Source organism: Pleurodeles waltl, chromosome 7 (assembly GCF_031143425.1).
Source record: "Pleurodeles waltl isolate 20211129_DDA chromosome 7, aPleWal1.hap1.20221129, whole genome shotgun sequence".
Classification (NCBI taxonomy): Eukaryota; Metazoa; Chordata; class Amphibia; order Caudata; family Salamandridae; genus Pleurodeles; species Pleurodeles waltl.
In genome coordinates, this window is record NC_090446.1 from 1076043954 (window position 1) to 1076059872 (window position 15919).

General features: G+C 43.9%; 1 protein-coding gene across 1 annotated transcript in view; it reads right to left on the bottom strand.

Annotated features, from left to right (window-relative positions):
* ANKFN1 (ankyrin repeat and fibronectin type III domain containing 1) overlaps nt 1-15919 on the bottom strand; it is a 1012473-nt gene that overhangs the window by 351919 nt on the left and 644635 nt on the right. The gene's annotated exons all lie outside the window — the stretch shown is intronic.

Sequence of the window (15919 nt, forward strand, 5' to 3'; positions counted from 1 at the left end):
CACTTGGATGGATTGGAAAATTATGAAAAAACATACGTTCATAATCAAAAAACATGAAAATGAAACAGTGTATTAACTACAAAAACAAGAAATAACAATGATATGAAAGGAAAGAGTAAATTCTTCTTTGCTATCTAAGTATAAATAAAAAGAGGAACATGCATTTAAAGAAAAAAGACCAACATTATTTTGGTCAGGCCGTTGTTTTAGTATGAATACTAAAATGCATTAGTTAATTTGAGGACTTTCAAATTTCCCCAGTGATCTTACGGTATCTTCTATTGTGAAAGTTCTCAGCATGAGATTTCTCAAAATTAGTCACAACTCGTTTTAAATCATGACTCATTCGCTATCTTTTTCGTTTTAAGGGCTGCTGCTCTCTCAACCATGACTCATTTTTTTTAAGGAGGAGTACAAAGTGGAGTCCAAAAAAGCTTTAGTATCTTTCAAAAGTAGAAGGTTTTTGGAAGAGGCAATGACAAGAAGTATTTAGAACCTCATTTAAAGATCCAACTGGAGCGCTCAGTTGTAGCCCACCAGCCGCAGTTCACCAATTATTGGGCAGGGGATTTTCAAAAAAAGAGCTCCAGCCGACAGACATGTGAATGGAATGGGAAATGCATAATACTGGCCTGCTCACAGTGCCAAAATGGTCAACTAAACATTTTTTTACATTTTTCAAAGCATATCCCAAAAGCAGGGGTTTGGTTTTGACGAATCCAAAGACAAAGGGATTCATAACATTTTTAATACATTATCAGGCCACCTGATGCCTCTAATTTCTGATTAATATTTGTTATACTTTTGCATACTCCCAACAAATCTCATCATTTTATTTCCATTTTAGGTGCCAAAACCTAAGTGCCCTACATTTCAATCATATTTCATTTAATTTAGTTTCATTGACCTGTCCAGTTAAACACCCATGAATAACTCATTATGTACTTAAGTACTTTAACAGGTCCTCCTAGCTAATTCCCATTCCGTAGAGTTTGAGGACCTGAGTTAGAGTATAAGGGAGGGGGTTACTCCATCACAAACATGACAGATATCTCATCCTCTGTATTAGGATTCCATAATAGCCTATGGAAATCGTAATATGGTGGATGGGATATAAGTAACCCATCTGCTAAACTCTAAATCAGGCCCTAAGTCATTAGTCATAACAGGCAGATTTAGGTGTGAGATACCGACCAGAATCACTAGTCCAAACTTTTCAGTACTTCGGCACCTAAATTCACTAAAATCAATTTGTCATTTACCTGTCGGACACCACACAAGGCCACAGCGGTCAGGGTACCCCTATCATGCTCCCTTATATGCTTTGTTTTATTTCCCAGGACATGAGGACTGAGTCCCCAAATTCTTAAAGTGGTGACTACAACTTCTTCTTCAGGTTGCAGCCGGCAAATGAGATTGTGTAGTTTGACCTTGTGGTACCTTTACAAAGGTACTGCGCCTGAAGTATCTATACATTTTGAACCCCTGATTTAAAAAAAACAAACACTGAATGGATTTAAACTAAATTAAAAACAGCATTATTTGTGTTATAGATCTAGCTTTCTGACAAATTTGGTTCTCTTCCTTTGAATAGTTTTTTTCGAAATCACTGTTCAATTTGCCTGTGGAAAAGTACATGAGGAAGACACATTTTGGACCCTTTCCTTTTCTTGGCCTTGTATCCCCCTGAAACTTTCTAGGTAGGAGGTGAGATGGATGAGACTATTGTGGAAAATGTCATGAAGATTTGTCAAAAGGCACCACAGTTATTAGAAAAAATATATATATTTCCTATGGAAATGAGGACTTAACTGCCCCTAGGATGGATATATATTCTGTGTTTTTTGTGTTCAAAATGTAAATTTTGCCACTGATATATTCAGCTAACTATAACACCATATTAAGCTTTGTTATTTTCAGTAAATTTTTCAGTGTTTTTTAAACAAAACCAGATCTTTTTATCACACCTAGCTTTAAGATTATCTTAATGTATGGTTTTCTCAGAGAATCCCTACTGCACACGGTGTTCTATCTGTATACAACTGTTCAGAGAAAACCATCTTCCTCCAGAAACTCTAGCCCTGTTACATAAGTAATGCTATACTACAGATAGCCTTTAGCCTGTATCAAACCCTTCACAGTTAGCGAACCTCTTATGAGAAAAGAAGACATAAGTAAAAAAGTGGGTGCTATAAACAATGTGTACTCTATGCAGAGACTTTAAACTGTACACACTATTTGCAGACAGCCAAACTCCCATACACCACAGATTATTAAACTGTATCTACTAAGAACAATGCTCACTCTATGCAAAACTTGTCCAAAGAGAGACCAGCCATTGTAAACTTCTAAGGCCTGAAGGTGCTAAAGGTCATGTTACCCACTCACACCCTTTAGAGCTTGCTGAAAACAATATACATAGATCATCTTTGGCAGCCTAGGAAGCACATGTACATGGGTAAGCACCTTGTTCACACAGTTGTCTGTCCTATATAAAAATTATCATACTCCCATAAAATACTTGAGGGTGCTTCCAATACTTAATATATACTACACACAGTCATTTCCCTTTTTTTTTACGACCAAAAAACTTTTGTGCAATGCATCAACCATTATCTGCACACAGTGTTAATCCTATAATCAGACATTTGCAACATGCTCAGCACCTCTACACACCTATGCCCATTTAGGAACATAAAGATTTTGTAAACACACAAACCCATAAGCGCAGGTTGTACAAAATTAGGTAAAAAACTAGGATGATATTTATCTACCATAATGCAAAGTATAAAACAAACTGACACAGTCATTGGGTGATTTCATCAGTGATGCCATCAATCATGTAATTTGAGGTGTTATCAGTGATGTCAGAAATGATGTCATTGAACATGTCATGAGTGACGTAGGTTTGAAAATTGGAACTCGCAGAATTTATATCTGTGGAATTCCTTGGAGTTACATAAAAACTCTCAAGATTCCTTTGAGTTTTATGGGCAGAAATAGGCATGTTGCACAGTTCATGCTGTATTTAGAACCTCATTTAAAGATCCAACTGGAGCGCTCAGTTGTAGCCCACCAGCCGCAGTTCACCAATTATTGGGCAGGGGATTTTCAAAAAAAGAGCTCCAGCCGACAGACATGTGAATGGAATGGGAAATGCATAATACTGGCCTGCTCACAGTGCCAAAATGGTCAACTAAACATTTTTTTACATTTTTCAAAGCATATCCCAAAAGCAGGGGTTTGGTTTTGACGAATCCAAAGACAAAGGGATTCATAACATTTTTAATACATTATCAGGCCACCTGATGCCTCTAATTTCTGATTAATATTTGTTATACTTTTGCATACTCCCAACAAATCTCATCATTTTATTTCCATTTTAGGTGCCAAAACCTAAGTGCCCTACATTTCAATCATATTTCATTTAATTTAGTTTCATTGACCTGTCCAGTTAAACACCCATGAATAACTCATTATGTACTTAAGTACTTTAACAGGTCCTCCTAGCTAATTCCCATTCCGTAGAGTTTGAGGACCTGAGTTAGAGTATAAGGGAGGGGGTTACTCCATCACAAACATGACAGATATCTCATCCTCTGTATTAGGATTCCATAATAGCCTATGGAAATCGTAATATGGTGGATGGGATATAAGTAACCCATCTGCTAAACTCTAAATCAGGCCCTAAGTCATTAGTCATAACAGGCAGATTTAGGTGTGAGATACCGACCAGAATCACTAGTCCAAACTTTTCAGTACTTCGGCACCTAAATTCACTAAAATCAATTTGTCATTTACCTGTCGGACACCACACAAGGCCACAGCGGTCAGGGTACCCCTATCATGCTCCCTTATATGCTTTGTTTTATTTCCCAGGACATGAGGACTGAGTCCCCAAATTCTTAAAGTGGTGACTACAACTTCTTCTTCAGGTTGCAGCCGGCAAATGAGATTGTGTAGTTTGACCTTGTGGTACCTTTACAAAGGTACTGCGCCTGAAGTATCTATACATTTTGAACCCCTGATTTAAAAAAAACAAACACTGAATGGATTTAAACTAAATTAAAAACAGCATTATTTGTGTTATAGATCTAGCTTTCTGACAAATTTGGTTCTCTTCCTTTGAATAGTTTTTTTCGAAATCACTGTTCAATTTGCCTGTGGAAAAGTACATGAGGAAGACACATTTTGGACCCTTTCCTTTTCTTGGCCTTGTATCCCCCTGAAACTTTCTAGGTAGGAGGTGAGATGGATGAGACTATTGTGGAAAATGTCATGAAGATTTGTCAAAAGGCACCACAGTTATTAGAAAAAATATATATATTTCCTATGGAAATGAGGACTTAACTGCCCCTAGGATGGATATATATTCTGTGTTTTTTGTGTTCAAAATGTAAATTTTGCCACTGATATATTCAGCTAACTATAACACCATATTAAGCTTTGTTATTTTCAGTAAATTTTTCAGTGTTTTTTAAACAAAACCAGATCTTTTTATCACACCTAGCTTTAAGATTATCTTAATGTATGGTTTTCTCAGAGAATCCCTACTGCACACGGTGTTCTATCTGTATACAACTGTTCAGAGAAAACCATCTTCCTCCAGAAACTCTAGCCCTGTTACATAAGTAATGCTATACTACAGATAGCCTTTAGCCTGTATCAAACCCTTCACAGTTAGCGAACCTCTTATGAGAAAAGAAGACATAAGTAAAAAAGTGGGTGCTATAAACAATGTGTACTCTATGCAGAGACTTTAAACTGTACACACTATTTGCAGACAGCCAAACTCCCATACACCACAGATTATTAAACTGTATCTACTAAGAACAATGCTCACTCTATGCAAAACTTGTCCAAAGAGAGACCAGCCATTGTAAACTTCTAAGGCCTGAAGGTGCTAAAGGTCATGTTACCCACTCACACCCTTTAGAGCTTGCTGAAAACAATATACATAGATCATCTTTGGCAGCCTAGGAAGCACATGTACATGGGTAAGCACCTTGTTCACACAGTTGTCTGTCCTATATAAAAATTATCATACTCCCATAAAATACTTGAGGGTGCTTCCAATACTTAATATATACTACACACAGTCATTTCCCTTTTTTTTTACGACCAAAAAACTTTTGTGCAATGCATCAACCATTATCTGCACACAGTGTTAATCCTATAATCAGACATTTGCAACATGCTCAGCACCTCTACACACCTATGCCCATTTAGGAACATAAAGATTTTGTAAACACACAAACCCATAAGCGCAGGTTGTACAAAATTAGGTAAAAAACTAGGATGATATTTATCTACCATAATGCAAAGTATAAAACAAACTGACACAGTCATTGGGTGATTTCATCAGTGATGCCATCAATCATGTAATTTGAGGTGTTATCAGTGATGTCAGAAATGATGTCATTGAACATGTCATGAGTGACGTAGGTTTGAAAATTGGAACTCGCAGAATTTATATCTGTGGAATTCCTTGGAGTTACATAAAAACTCTCAAGATTCCTTTGAGTTTTATGGGCAGAAATAGGCATGTTGCACAGTTCATGCTGTCATTTAGTGCGGGTAGTGCATTCCTGGCTGAAAAATCCACATGAATGTCACCACGTGGTGTGCCAAAGGGAGCAGCTGGCCAAGTTGTTTTGTTGCCGCTCAAGTAGATTTTCTCAAGCAGCAGCCTTCTGACCCTAATCGTTTGCGACCGCCTGTGCCAGAAAAAAGTTCCCAGGTGTTCTGCTAGTGACCGGAAATCAAACTGGGGATGCCAAATCTTGCATGGCAACTTACTGTTCTGGAGCTGCGTGCATGAAAACATTCCACCACACAGTGACTTGCAGACTTTGCTCGGAGGTCCATGTTATAGGAGTCAAAGTTCTGCAAATTCCATATACAGAATGGAATATATCTGCTAACTATAACTGGTGAATTTCTCTGTTTTTTTAGTTCAAAATTTAACGTTGTCACTGACATTTTCACCTGACTTTAACATCACTTTGACCTTAATTTTTGTCAGGGAGATTCTGGTATTATTCTTTTTAATGTAAATTAAAATTTATATTCAATTCCTAACCTTAACCTCATTTTAACTGTTGTTTTTCAGTTAATTTTTTGGGCTTTTCCATACATGAAGTCATATTATGTTAATTTTGTGGGCTTTTCCATACATGAAGTCATATTATGTTACCATATATAAAGTCAACTCCCTAGCGCATGATCTTTGGTCATGCAAGATGGCGGAGGTTTGGCCACCAGAACTGGGCTGTGGTCAGGCCAGAGTCAAACCCCTCTCAGGCAAGCAAGCCCATGCTGCTCACAGCCTTTGGCCATGTGCACTGTGCAGTTGTCCACAGGGCATGGCCTACGCTAGGCCCTGCAAATGACCTCACATAAGCAGCCAGCTCCCTTCCTGGGTAGGGGGTCATGTCCGCCCCTCTCCAAGCTACAATTGGCCCTAGGGGATACCATTCCCATTGTCCAAAAACATGAATATTAGGTAAGGGGGCACACTGCCTCCCACCCTGAAGTGAACTGAGCCCTAAGGAATCAAGCCCTAGGGCCATACAGTAATTATAGAGGAGAGAAGTATGTGCTCCACACCATAAAAGGCCCAAGGGACCATATCTCTTGGGGCCAAACATATTTATATCAGGGGTTGGGGGTGTGTGACCCACATACGTGAGCCCAAATGGGCCTCTGGGACCCTATCTCTGGGATCAAAGTCTAATTATAGGTGAGATGGGCCCCCTACTCATGGCTTGGGGGCCCTATCCCTCGCAGCTGAAAATAATGATTTTAGGGAAGGGGGCGTGTGGCCTTTTTTAATTAAATTCCAGGTATTTAAAAAAGTGAAGGTGTCTTAAAATCAGGTGAGAGCAATAGGCCTCACACATATGAATGACACTTTAATGTGCAAAGCAGGGAAAGTGGTTATTGGCGCTTACAAAGGGCCATAGACCCGATTCGGCTCTTAGAGAGGGCCGAAACATGTTGGCTTTGAATTAATGTTTCCACAGAGCATTGTTGACTCATAGGTTTTATCTGTACCTTTGATACCCTATAATAAAGAAAAATGATTGGGGTATACAAATAGGTATTGATCTGGATCCCTACTATTGTCCAGTTGACATTTTATATAATACTCCCAAAAGTTATTGGTTGAGTTGGCCCCAGAAATATCATCCTACACATCTTACTGGGTTGTGGATAGACAGCCGATGATGAAGCATGCCACTATTTAGTGGGTGAGGTATCTATTCTAATTTTTGGAAGAATTAAACTGGTGAAATGAATGAGAGGTTAGGCTCAATAATAAACCCCATTTGGAAGAATGGTCCTTATTGTTTGATAACTTCCTCAACCTAGTTACTATGGTGTGACACTATGCTCATTCTGAACCTGTATAAGCAGATCAGTGAGAACTGGCAATAAAGGCGTACCATGTGTACTGGTGTACTGGTGTAAATGCATGCAAAGATGCTTCCCCAGGTGTTACACTCCTGTACGGGAGGCACCAATCCAATAGGGAGATACAAGGTCAGTATTATCTGTTTGTCTTGGGGGCTAATGAATGGATACACTGCTTTCAATTGTTTGTTCTTATGATCAATACAGGAATCAGTTTCCATACATTCGTGGGCGCTTTTCCTATGTTAGTCTGTACCTGTGCTGGAGCAGCAGGCCCTGCTGCAACAGTAGGTCTGGAGCTCAATAACATGGTAAAAAGTGTACAAGTCTCCTGTATAAGGTGATTGTGTAATTTAACAACCCTATCACCTCAGGAAATGTTAAGTTGGCAAGATGAGGAACAGGAGTATAGCCAACCAAAATTGGCTATGTAGCCCAACCACTGCTCAGGGGCCCCAAACAGACATTTCTGTGCATATGTGGCAATTGTCAAGGAAACCAGTTCTAGTATTTCTGGCAAGTTAAATAAGTTTCCAAATCTTGGTACCCTGCTGGCGGGCCTACTGCTGTATAGGCACAAAACGGTCCTCAGGCAGCATCAACAGGCTCAATCTGCACTCATGAGTAAAGTGTCTGGCATACGCTGCATGTGCAGCTGTTACAAAAGTAACTATCTCCCACTTGAGATTTGAGATGCTGAATAACTGCTTTCCTGTAATTGGACTCTATCAAAATAGGTGCCACTATGAATGGATTCAATTGAAAACTGGAATCAAAGAATAAAGAAATCCACAGATTGAGGAATAATCTTTTATGAGTCAAGCTTGATAAACCCAAAATAGGTACTCCCTTATCCCCAGTAGAAGGTGACCATGATTACTATTGATGTCTCTCTAATGATGTAACAATGGTTCATCTGTATGTGAAAAGTGAAAAAACAAATCACGGCTTAACTGTAAGATACTGGTTCCACATTTGGCACCAGCAGTTGCATAAACTAGGACTCTGGCATAGTCCTACATAGTGTGCTTTCCCACTCATGGATGACAAGGGTAAACTTGGTTCAATACACCAACAATGAATGAGAAAGACAGGTATTGTAGCCTTGTAAAGCACTACTCAATTTGTTATTGAAATAGAGGTATTGTGTTTGGGTTACTAACAATCCCTATGAAGTGATCAGGGGCACAGTGGTAACAGTAACAATTTGTTTTTAGTTTTTCACAGTATGACACACCCACTGCACTAAGACAAATGCACACCTTTTAGTAAGAAATATTCATTACTACAACAACCTGTTTTTTAGTACATTTAAAACAACTACACAAAATATTATTAAAACAGCAAGAAGACATGTTATAAATAACAGGAATAAAATTAAAATGTTATATAGAACCTAATTACAAAAACAAATAAGACCCTTAGGGGCAAAAAATATAACTCCAATCCCCTCACTCCTTATATATACACATGCACCATTACCTTTCACTTATTCCAAAAACATTATTTATTACAAATACCGAATGTATATTTCTTTCATATAAATACAATTTTTAAAGTCCCCCATCATATCACAGCAAAAGAAAATTAGAATAGAACCAAGTGCAAATGAGATAAAGTGCTCGTGATTTAGAAAAGAATGAAAAGTAATAGATTTCCCATCAACCCATTCCAGACGGAATTCTCTTAAAAAACTATAAAATAGCCTGTTGGTTAATCCTTCAACCACATTGAATCACAATATTATTTCATCAAACAGAATTGTATCCACAGTTCGGTCCTCTTCAAAAATAAACCAAATGCAGCCTAGAGCAACACCTTCGACTTTTTGACCCCCTCACGCTCTTGGGCCAAATATCGGCTCCACACGGGTCTTCCTCAGGACTGATAGACAGGGGAGCCTAACACCTACTTCTATGCACTGCACATTGAAGGCAGAGCAACTTTCAGTTTAGAGTTTCTTAAGGAGAAGAGATGCATTGCATACATTCTTGACAGCAATGTCTGTTGCTCGAAATGGGGTCTTTGGTTGGTAGTCAAGTTACCCCCTGTCCAAGCAAGGACCCTCACTCCTGTGCCCACCCACTGGTAGCTTGGCACTGAGCAGCCAGGCTTAACTTAGAAGGCAATGTGTAAAGTATTTGTGCAATAAATCACACAATAACACAATATAGCACCACAAAAATACACCACACAGTGTTTAGAAAAATATATAATATTTAACTGGATATTCGCAGGTCAAAACGATCAAAGATGCAATAAGAAAATGTAAGGATACCACTGAAAAGTGATGTAAAGTGTCTTACGCCTTTTAAAAGTAAACAAAGTCTCTTTCAAGCACAAAGTACCTAGTTCACTTGAAAAATCTCCACAAAGGGCCACAGAGGAGGAGAAGTGAAGAAACAAAGGGGTGTGTGTCGATTTCTCGGGCCGCACATGGTCGATGCGTCGTTTCGTTTCCACGCAAAGACGGCTGTGAGTCGATTTCCGGCACTCGGACGTGGATCCTCTTCGGGTTGCTGGGTTTTCAGATGCCCTGGGGTCTGAGGGTGGAATCCTGGGGTTGTGACAAGCTCTGCGTCGTTCCGGTGGGCGGTGCAGGGACATTTCTCCCATACAGCAGGCGCTGCATCGGTTTCTCCTCTGGAAGTCGGGCTGCGTCATCCCAGGTTGACTGTGCGTTGAACTGGTGGGCCGTGGGTCTAAGTTCCGGTTGCACCGCAGACGGCGTATCAATCTTTTCCTTGTGAAGTCGAGCGGCGTCGTTCCGGTTCGGCGTGCAGTGAATTTTTCACTGTGGGACAGGCTGTGCATCGTTTTTGGCAAGCTGTGCATCGAATTTACGTCGCAAAAGGAGTCCAGTTGCAAGAGAGAAGTCTTTTTGGTCCTGAGACTTCAGGGAACAGGAGGCAAGCTCTATCCAGGCCCTTGGAGAGCACTTCTTCACCACAGCCAGGGAGCAGCAAGGCAGCAGGGCAACAGCAAGGCAGCAGTCCTTCACAGAAAGCAGTCAGGTGAGTCCTTTGGGCAGCCAGGCAGCTCTTCTTGGCAGGATGCAGGTTCTGGTTAAAGTTTCTTCTCCAGGCAGTGTCTGAGGTGGAAGGGCAGAGGCCCTGATTTTATACCCAAATGTGCCTTTGAAGTGGGGGAGACTTCAAAGAGTGGCTTAGAAGTGCACCAGGTCCCCTTTCAGTTCCATCCTGTGTGCCAGGGTCCCAGTAGGGGGTGTGGCAGTCCTTTGTATGAGAGCAGGCCCTCCACCCTCCCAGCCCAGGAAGACCCATTCAAAAATGCAGATGTACGCAAGTGAGGCTGAGTATTCTGTGTTTGGGGTGTGTCTGAGTGAATGCACATGGAGCTGTCAACTAAACCCAGCCAGACGTGGTTTGTAAGGCACAAATAGATTTAAGTGCAGAGAAATGCTCACTTTCTAAAAGTGGCATTTCTAAAATAGTAATATTAAATCCAACTTCACCAGTCAGCAGGATTTTGTATTACCATTCTGGCCACACTAAATATGACCTTCCTACTCCTTTCAGATCAGCAGCTACCACTCCAACAATGTATGAGGGGAGCCCCAATGTTAGCCTATGAAGGGAGCAGGCCTCACAGTAGTGTAAAAACGAATTTAGGGGTTTTACACTACCAGGACATGTAGACTACGCAGGTACATGTCCTTCCTTTTACCCACACAGTACCTTGCCCTTGGGGTTACCTAGGGCACCCCTTCCCTTAGGGGTGACTTATAAGTAGAAAAAGGTGAGTTTTAGGCTTGGCAAGTACTTTTAAATGCCAAGTCGAATTGCCAGTGAAACTGCACACACAGGCCTTGCAATGGCAGGCCTCAGACAAGCTTAAGGGGCTACTTAAGAGGGTGGCACAATCAGTGCTGTAGGCCCACTAGTAGCATTTAATCTACAAGCCCTGGGCACATATAGTGCCTTCTACTAAGGACTTATAAGTAAATTAAATAGTCCAATTGGGTATGATACAATGTTACCATGTTTAAAGGGAGAGAGCATATGCACTTTAGCTCTGGTTAGCAGTGGTAACGTGCGCAGAGTCTAAAAACCAGCAAAAACAGTGTCCAAAAAGTGGAGGGAGGCAAGCAAAAAGTTAGGGGTGACCACCCTAAGGCTGTCAGGTCTAACATGTGTCCCCCCCAGCTGAAAGTGAGGAGAGCTACCCAACCTCCTGGGAGCTCTCATCGCTATGGCGGAAGTATCTGGAGAGACCATCAGTGTTGGCGTGGTAATTTCCCGGACGATGCTTGTTAGAAATGGGGTTTTTGGTTGGCAGTCAGGTTGCCCTCTGTCCAAGCAAGAACCCTCCCTCTAGTCAGGGTAATTCACACACAATCCAAAATCAGCCTGTGCTCACCCTCCGGTAGCTTGGCACGAGCAGTCAGGCTTAACTTAGAAGGCAATGTGTAAAGTATTTGTGCAATAAATCATACAACACCATAGCATAACACCACAAAAATACACCACACAGTGTTTAGAAAAATATATAATATTTATCTGGGTATCTTCAGGTCAAAACGATCAAAGTTGCAATATGAATTTGTAAAGATATCACTGAAAAGTGATATAAAGCGTCTTAAGTCTTTAGAAAGTAAACAGAGTCTCTTTCAAACACAAAGTACCTGGTTTCTGGTGGAAAATCTCCTCAGAGGGCCACAAAGGAAGAGGTGCGTGGAAAAAGGGTGTGTGCGTCGATTTCTCCCCAGCACACACGGACTTGCGTCGTTATTTTCCACGCGGGGAAGTCGGGCGTCGTTTTTCAGCGCGCGGACAGTCTCTTTCTGTGGATCGCGGGGATTACCAGATGTCCCAGGTCTGTGCGTGGATTTTCCTGCTTGTTTTCCGGCTGCGCGTCGTTCTGCAGGGCTGCGCGTCGAAGTTTCGATCTCACGGCAGGCGTTGCGTCGATTTCTCCTGCGGAGTCGGGCGGCGTTGTCCTTGCGAGGCCGTGCGTCAAAGTTTTGATCTCACAGCAGGCGTCGCGTCGATTTCTCCTGCGGAGTCGGGCGGCGTTGTCCTTGCGAGGCCGTGCGTCAAAGTTTTGATCTCACGGCAGGCGTCGCGTCGATTTCTCCCGGGAAGTCGGGCGGCGTTGTCCTTGCGAGGCCGTGCGTCAAAGTTTCGGTCGTCCCGAAGGCGTCGCGTTGATCAGCGTCGGTGTGCGGCGTTTTTCTTGCCGCGGAACAAGCTGTGCGTCGAAAAGTTCGGCGCACGGAGCGTCCAAGAGGAAGAGTGAAGTCTTTTTGGTCCTGATACTTCAGGGAACAGGAGGCAAGCTCTATCCAAGCCCTTGGAGAGCACTTTTATAGCCAGGCAAGAGTTCAGCAAGGCAGCAGGCCAACAGCAAGGCAGCAGTCCTTTGTAGAAAAGCAGACAGGTGAGTCCTTTGAGCAGCCAGGCAGTTCTTCTTGGCAGGATGTAGTTTCTGGTTCAGGTTTCTTCTCCAGCAAGTGTCTGATGAGGTAGGTCATAGGCCCTGTTTTATACTAAGTTGTGCCTTTGAAGTGGGGGTGACTTCAAAGAGTCTCTAAGAAATGCACCAAGCCCCCTTTCAGCTCAATCCTGTCTGCCAGAGTCCCAGTAGGGGGTGTGGCAGTCCTTTGTGTGAGGGCAGGCCCTCCACCCTCCCAGCCCAGGAAGACCCATTCAAAATGCAGATGTATGCAAGTGAGGCTGAGTACCCTGTGTTTGGGGTGTGTCTGAGTGAATGCACAAGGAGCTGTCAACTAAACCTAGCCAGACGTGGATTGAAGGGCACAACAAGATTTTAGTGCAAAGAAATGCTCACTTTCTAAAAGTGGCATTTCTAGAATAGTAATATTAAATCCGACTTCACCAGTCAGCAGGATTTTATATTACCATTCTGGCCATACTAAATATGACCTTCCTGCTCCTTTCAGATCAGCAGCTGCCACTTCAACAATGTATGAGAGCAGCCCCAATGTTAGCCTATGAAGGGGGCAGGCCTCACAGTAGTGTGAAAACAAATTTAGGAGTTTTACACTACCAGGACATATAACCACACAAGTACATGTCCTGCCTTTTACCCACACAGCACCCTGCTCTAGGGGTTACCTAGGGCACACATTAGGGGTGACTTATGTATAGAAAAAGGGGAGTTCTAGGCTTGGCAAATACCTTTAAATGCCAAGTCGAAGTGGCAGTGAAACTGCACACACAGGCCTTGCAATGGCAGGCCTGAGACAAGGTTAAGGGGCTACTGAGGTGGGTGGCACAACTAGTGCTGCAGGCCCACTAGTAGCGTTTAATCTACCTGCCCTAGGCACATGTAGTGCACTCTACGAGGGACTTACAAGTAAATTAAATAGTCAATCATGGATAAACCAATCAGTAGTACAATTTACACAGAGAGCATTGCACTTTAGCACTGGTTAGCAGTGGTAAAGTGCCCAGAGGTCAAAAGCCAACAACAACAGGTCAGAAAAAATAGGAGGAAGGAGGCAGAAAGTTTGGGGATGTCCCTGTCAAAAAGCCAGGTCCAACATGACCCCCTACCAGCCTAAAGCCAGGGGAGAACAATCACTATCCTGATGTACTTCCCTGTTTGAGGCGAAAGAACAAGGACCCAGGCCCACAACAGCAGGGGCATGCTCCAGTTCTTCGCCTTCCTGACTCCAATTGGATCACTCTGTCCATACTCTCAGGGTCCACTAAGCCAACCCATGGGGAACCTTTCTCCTTACCTGCGGATCCCATCTGTGCAGCACCTAACCTTACTTTGCTCACAGATGTATCCCAGGAGCCGGATAGTACCACCATGACCAACACAGTGGTGTTGCCCACTCTACCCCTGGGGTGTGACACTTGTCCCCTCCCCAGTGATAACTCTGTCCACCCGGACAGCAAGCCACAGTGATTACTGACAGCTGTCAGGGATGAGAGCCAGGCCCCAGGCCTCTCAAAGCTCTCCAACCACTGTGGCTGTGGAGAGTGGGGGGCGGTAGCCCCAGGTGCTGGGCACCCTTTAACCATTCTCCCTTCCACCAGGTCAGGGATGACAGCCTGAACCTGGTCCTCCCCTCTGGGGCTCTGTACCCTCCCTCCTGGAGCGGTACCCCCAGAGTTCAACATGGTCAGGGTTCTTACAGAAGTCGCCCTGTACCATTCCTCCACCAGTGCAGGGCTGTTAACCTGTAACTGGCCCTCCAACCTGGGGTCTGTACCTTCAGGTTGGACTAGGGCCCGGGGTGAGGCTTCCCTCCCCCTGCCCTCCCTTCTGGGGTCCAGCACCCTCCAACTAGGAGTGGCCTCCTCAGAAGACAACATGGTAGGGGCACTGTTATCAGTAGCCCCTCCCTCCAGGTCCGGGGGGACACCCTGAACCTGGTCTTCCAGCCCAGGGTCTGTACCCTCAGACTGGATCCCTGCTTGGCAAACCAGGACTTTCTGGGAGGCACACCTACCCCCCACCAGGTCAGAGTTTAACCTCTGCACCTGACCATTCAACTCAGAGTCACCACCCTGAAGTTGAACAATTGCCTGGCACGTCAGGACTTCCTGGAGGGCACACTGACCCTCCACCAGGTCAGAGTTTAACCTCTGAACTTGGCCATTCAACTCAGAGTCAACACCCTGAGGTTGGACAATTGCCTGGCACAGCAGGACTTCTGGGATGGCACATCTACCCCCCACCAGGTCAGAGGTTAACCTCTGAACCTGGTTCCCCAACCCAGGGTCACCACCCTGAGGTTGAACAATTGCCTGGCACGCCAGGACTTTCTGGGGGGCACACCTACCCCCCACCAGGTCAGAGTTTAACCTCTGAACCCGGTTATCCAACCCAGAGTCAGTACTCTGAGGTTGGACCACTGCCTGGTACACCAGGACTTTCTGGGGGGCACACCTACCCCCCAACAGGTCAGAGTTTGTCCCCTGAACCTGGTTAGCCAACCCAGAGTCACCACCCTGAGGTTGAACCATTGCCTGGCAGGCCAGGACTTCCAGGGAGGCACACCTACCTCCCACCAGGTCAGAGTTTAACCTCTGAGCCTGGTTCCCCAACCCAGGGTCACCACCCTGAGGTTGGGCAATTGCCTGGCACGCCAGGACTTTCTGGGGGGCACACCTACCCCCCACCAGGTCAGAGTTTAACCTCTGAACCTGGTCATCCAACCCAGAGTCAACACCCTGAGGTTGGACAATTGCCTGGCACAGCAGGACTTCTTGGGAGGCACATCTACCTCCCACCAGGTCAGAGATTAACCTCTGAACCTGGGTATCCAACCCAGAGTCACCACCCTGAGGTTGAATCTTTGCATGGCATGCCAGGACTTCCTGGGGGGCACTCTCACCCCCCACAAGGGACACACAGTCCCCAAGGGCCACACAAGAGTCTGGTTGGCGCAGGTCTCCCGACCTCTGCCCATCCGGCAGAGTCTGGGTTTCCCCCAAACCAGAAACGGTTTCACCTGGGTCATTCCTGGGGGGCTCTGCTCTCAGAGCTGTCCCCTGACTCTCAA